The sequence below is a fragment of the Triturus cristatus genome, chromosome 9 (genome assembly GCF_964204655.1).
Source record: "Triturus cristatus chromosome 9, aTriCri1.1, whole genome shotgun sequence".
NCBI lineage: Eukaryota > Metazoa > Chordata > Amphibia > Caudata > Salamandridae > Triturus > Triturus cristatus.
Window position 1 is genome coordinate 574,988,771 of NC_140592.1, and position 6,000 is coordinate 574,994,770.

Here is a 6,000-nt window from a genome sequence, read left to right on the forward strand (position 1 = left end):
TAGAAAGTCCATTCTACAAACAAAATGAAGTAAAGTTATCTCCCCAATTAGATTATTTTGAGGATACCTGGGTGGGGAGACTACACAGATCAGGCAATAGACGTCAGCCCAAGTTCCAAATACCTTGGTGGAATGTATATGTAAGTACACTCAACCAACAAGCCAAAACTAACAACGCCGTCGAGGGCTGGCATAATGCATTCCTAACTTCTACTGGGAGAACAACTCCAATACTACAAAAACTACTAATTGCCATACAAAAGGAACAAAGTTTCCAAGAATTAAGAATGCAACAATCTGTCCTACAATTAAAACCAAAACAATCTAGACAAACTACTCAAATGTATAATTACCTACAACAACAGGTACAGCTATACCCATCCACAAGAGGACTTGAGTACTTAAATATAATAGCTCAAACTCTCTTCTAAACCCTTTCCTAAATATTAACCCACAATTCTACTAAAACAACTATCACAACATAAATAACCCACTTTATTATATCACATATTTAATTATGTGGTCTAAAATATATAAATAATTTATATCGACATATATTTAGACAACATAATTAAACAAACCAAGTACACAACAACAATATTAAATATATAAGATTTGGCCACCAACAATTAAAATATTTAAATGAACTTACCTGTGTAGTTGCTCCAATGGGATAATAACATTCCTTCCAAATAAATCCAGGTAGTTCAAAATCCATAGGTATCAAAAAGAAATCCAAATAAAATGGAAAAATACAACTGTTTATCGAAAACAACGTCTACGCAAAAAAACGACTATCCATTAACCATAAAAATTTAGATTTTTCACAGCCTGCTGGGCAGAAAATCTGGATTTTATTAAAGACACGGAGGCTAAGATTATGCAAATCTCCTTTATTGCGCAGCTCACAGCAGCAACAATGAAGAGATCTAGAACTTCAAAAACATTCCAATAGGATATACAGTCCATGACAACGCAGACATCTCCCTTCTTTGTGCGGCGAACAAGATAGCTTCGAACATGAAAAAACTTTATAAACTCCTTGAAGAATCTTTAATGAAGGCAACCGGAAGTTCTCTTGAACATTCTAATCTGAAAAAACAGAAACAAATAAATTATATTCCCAGGGAGGGAACAGTAGAGGAGGGATAATCTTAGCCTCCGTGTCTTTAATAAAATCCAGATTTTCTGCCCAGCAGGCTGTGAAAAATCTAAATTTTATGGCATGACACGGAGGCCAATATTATGCAAGTTCAAAGTGAGTTCAGAACATTGTCAATAACATTTGAAACAGGCTTAAAGTAACATCTTTTGAAAATGCATTCATTTGACCAATCGGCAGCCTTAAGGATATCTTGAAGGCCACCACCCAGGATAAAAGCTTTTGAAGCTGAGGCTCCTCTAAGGGAGTGAGCACCAAAAACAGAGATATCGATCCCAGCTTCTTTCATAACATCCTTAACCCATCTGGCTAGAGTGGGAGAGGAAACTGCTCTATGTGGAAACCTGTGAGATATTAATAATTGATCCGCACAACCCCTTAAACTTAAGGTTCTCTTTTCGTACTCCAACAAACACTTCACCACACATAAACCTTCGTTCTGGGGAAAGAAGGGGTAGAAGACAGAAGAAGACATAGTTTTAGTTCGTCTTTTAAGGAAAAAACAAACTCCCTCAGGTTGATAAGCCCTTGAGGAGATATCCAAGGCTCTAACATCCGGCGTACGCCTGAAGGAAACATGGCAAAGTAAAACAGTGAGATTATAGGATAGTTTCTTAAGTGAGAGGATGGAGTTCTCACCCCAATCGGCAACTAATCTAAGGACATCCCTTACATCTCATAGTTTAGAATATTTGGGTAAAGGTGGATTTAAAACGCGCATGCTTCTCATAAGTTTTTTAGTTAGCAAGTTCTGACCTACTGAGGTACCGTCTATCAAGCAGTGACCTGCTGCGATGGCCGATCTATAGACATTAACGGTTCGATAAGCCAGACCCGAGGCAAAGATTTCAGCCAAAAAATTGAGAACTTGAACTATATCAGTTGAAATGGGATCGTAATTCCGTCGAAGGCACCAACAAACCCATTTACGCCAAGCCAATCTATAGGCTTTCCTTGTTCCAGGTGCCCAGGATTCAGACATGAGTCTGAAAGCGCTCTCCGAAAGTCCGGGGAGCTGCCATTGTCTCCTGAAATCTTCCATGCCATCAGAGACATGAGCCCCTGAAGAACAAGGGGGTGACACGTGCCCTGAGGATCTGTGATTATTTCGTCGAAGGTAGAAATGAGAATTGGAAAGTCCGCACTCATTTCCAACAGGATGGGGAACCAAGCCTGGGATCTCCAGAGGGGGGTTATCACTACCACTATTTCTTTGTTTCTCTGAATTTGAAGGAGAAGGCGTGGAAGCATGGCAAAGGGCGGGAAAGCATAAGGTTTCAGACCAAGCCAGTCTTGAAAGAAGGCGTCTATCCCCAAGTTCATCGGGTCCGGCCTCCAGCTGAAAAAATTGGTGAGTTGAGTGTTGACTCTGTCTGCAAAGAGGTCTATTCCAAAGGGACCCCATAACGACTGGATGGTTAGAAAAACATCCCTGTTCAGTTTCCAGTTGCCCGAATCTTTGAAATTCCTCGAGAACCAGTCTGCAACCCCATTGTTCAAACCCGGAATATGTTCGGCAATGACTGAAATGCCCTTGTTGAGGCAGTAAGCCCAGAAATTCTTGGCCAGATCGGAGAGACCTTTGGAATGTGGACCTCCCATCTTGTTCACGTATCTCACGGCAGAAATGTTGTCCATGCGAAGCATGACAGAGCATTTCATCAGACCCTTGGTAAAACTCTGGATTGCAAAGGAACCTGCCAGTAGTTCCAGGCAGTTGATGTGAAGTTCCTTCTCCTTTGGAGTCCAAAGCCCCCCCGTTGAAGATTTGCCACATGTGGCACCCCAACCTTGTAGGCTCGCGTCCGAGTCTATTACTAAGTTTGGTTCTTCCCCAAAGATTGCTCTGCCGTTCCAGGCCTCTGCATTCCTCAACCACCAGAGTATTTCTTTCCTTGAGTCCGAGTCTAGGCAAACAATTTGGGAATAAGATGTATTCCTCCCAAGGGCTTTCGCCTTGAGTCTCTGGAGGGCTCGGTAATATAGTGGACCCGGGTGAATGGCTTGGATAGTCGAGGACAGCAGGCCCAATATCCTTGCTAAAGTCCTTAGAGGAAAGGAGTGGAACTTTAGGACTCTTCTTAACTCCTTCCTGAGTTTCCTGACTTTTGCCCCTGGTAATTTTAATACTGCTTCGACTGTGTTCACTGAGAACCCCAGGAACTGTGTATCTTGGGATGGAGTTGTCAAAGATTTCTTGGTGTTTATAACGAAACCTAGGTGTTCTAAAAGTTCTATGGCAAGGTTTGTATGTTGTGAAGCAACTTCCCTGGACTGAGCCATTATTAAAATGTCGTCCAGATATATAATCAATCTTACTCCCTTGCTTCTCAGCCAAGCCGCTATGGGACGAAGGACCTTGGTGAAACACCAAGGGGCCGATGAAAGGCCGAAGGGGAGGCTGCAAAACTGCCACAGATTTCCTTCCCAAAAGAATTGGAGAAACTTCTGATGCGGTGGCCAAATTGGGATGGTTAAATAAGCATCCTTTAGGTCTAGACGGGTAAGCCAATCCCCTTTCCTTAAGATATCTCTGAGAAGGTGGATTCCTTCCATTTTGAAATGACGGTAAAGCACCCATTGGTTTAGGTCTTTTAGGTTTATGACTGGTCTCATCTTTTTGTCCTTCTTCTCTACTAGAAAGACATTGCTTACAAATCCTATCTCCTGAGCTACCCGGATAGCACCTTTGGCAAAAGGTCGTTTACTTCTTGGGAAACCAATTCCGAGTCTCTCTCCGAGAATCGAATTTTCCGTGGGGGCCTCTCTTGAATAGGAAAGTCTATGAAATCTATCTTGAACCCTCTGACAGTGTCTAATACCCAAGGATCTTGAGTCACCATGCTCCAGTTTCCAGAGAAAAGGGCTAGTCTCCCACCTACCTTTATAGGGATATCTGAAGGGTCTTTGGGTGGACTTACCTGTTGAGAAACCGTTTGGCTTTCTTTCCCCTCTGAAGCCTCTTCCACGGAATCTTTGCCTCTGGGGAAAGAAGGAGGACTGGGATGTGTAGCCAGATTGAGGGAATCTCCCTCCACGTCCCACGAAGGGTCTTGATGAAACATTTCCACGGCCGGGGAATCGACCCCGCATCCTCCCGGCCGGGTAAAAACTCTGTTGTTAAAGACTCTTTTAATGTTCTTTTGGGACTTTTGGATGGAGTTGAAGACTCCTACATATTTCGCCATATCTTTGACAAATTCCTCTCCGAAGAGAAGGCCCTGAGAGGAAGCTCCCCCTTCCTTATTAGCCAGTTCAACTAGCTTTGGGTCGATTTTCAATAGTACACTCTTTCGCCTTTCGTTGGAAAGTGCAGTGTTAGCATTGCCCAATAGGCAAATCGCCCTTTGCGCCCATTGGCGCAGCTCTTTTGGGTCTATGGGATTATTATTCAAATAGGCCCCTTCGGCTATTTCGAACATTTTGGTGAGTGGACCCGTAATGTCAAGCAGTCTGTCTTGGCAAGACTTAAGACCTTTATCAAGGCCTTTTCTCGGATCTCTACCGGTTTTGGCAATGAATGCCACTACTTTGCTGTCCAGATCAGGAGTCGCGGTGATTTTATCCGGTAGAGAAGGGCGAGGACATTCGGATCCAAGTCTAGATCTGACTTCTTTGGGTATTTCTTTACGAAGCCAGAAGGATAGGTATTCTCCGATGTGGTGGGAGGGGACCCATTCCGGAGAAAGAGGATGTTTGATGAGGAGGGGGTCGAACATATATTCTCCAAAGGGGTCAAGGATTCCCATTTTAGACCCTGAGGCCCCTGAAGCCTCACCCAGACTATCTCTGGTTTCGCCTTCCTCTTCAGAATTGAAGTCTGAGGAATAAGAGAGGTCAATCTCATCCTCTAGAGCATCATCACTATCGATGGCGATAGGAAGGTTAGGGCCTTTGAACCGCCCCTCTGTTGTGCCCGAGGCACAGTCATTGTCACCACCAGAGCGTGAGGTCAGGAGAGTAGGGTTGGAGCTCCTCTGTTTTTTTTTGTACCTTCAGGGCGATTCATTTTAAGTTGCCTTTTCCTCTGTGCTGTCGCAGTCTTAGTTGGCTCCTCCTGAGAGCTTGTGGATGGCCATCCTTTTTTAGTTATTTTTTCTAGCTTCTTATTAATTGTGTCATCCAGGGATTCCATAACCTTATCCAAGGCTTTATTGATAAGCCCCTCTAATTTATCCTCCATAGTGCTCGGTTGAGGGTTTGAGGACATGGCTGAGAGGAATCAACTGTCAAGCATAAAGGACAAAATGGTTGTTATGGAAACTCAATTGTATGCTAAGGGTCTTTCCTTTAATTGATTTAGTTAGGAGAGTCCTTTCTCTATTGACAGGAAAGGGGTTAATGTCCTTCTTTTCTTTTTACTGAGTTTGGTTAGGACCCGGGAGTGTTTGTCCTACCTTTGTGTCTTTTTTTTATTTTTTTTAAATTTATTTTATCCGAGAGTGTCTTAAGAGATTAGAGCGATTCGCTTGAAAATCCGGTAAGATTTAATGCTTTTAGCAGTTTCTCGCTATTTAGAAATGTCGCCGGCAGAGCTTCACCGTGAAGCGTCTCCATGGTAACCCTGCGCGGACTCCCCACCCTCAGGTGAAGTCGCGGAGTCGCCACGGAGACCGGAGAAGCGGCGTGAGGTTCAGCACGGGACCAGCGTCTGAAAGACGCCGGTCCCGTGCAGCTTTCTTCGGTGGAGTTTTCCGATTCAAAGCGGGACCGGCGTTTGAAAAATGCCGGTTCAGTTGAGTTTTCCTCGATGAAGCTTTCCTCGGCGTTAAAGAGCCGAGGCAGGGGAGAGGGGGGGGGGGGGGGGTGAGGAAAGGCACGGTAACCGTGTCGGAGCG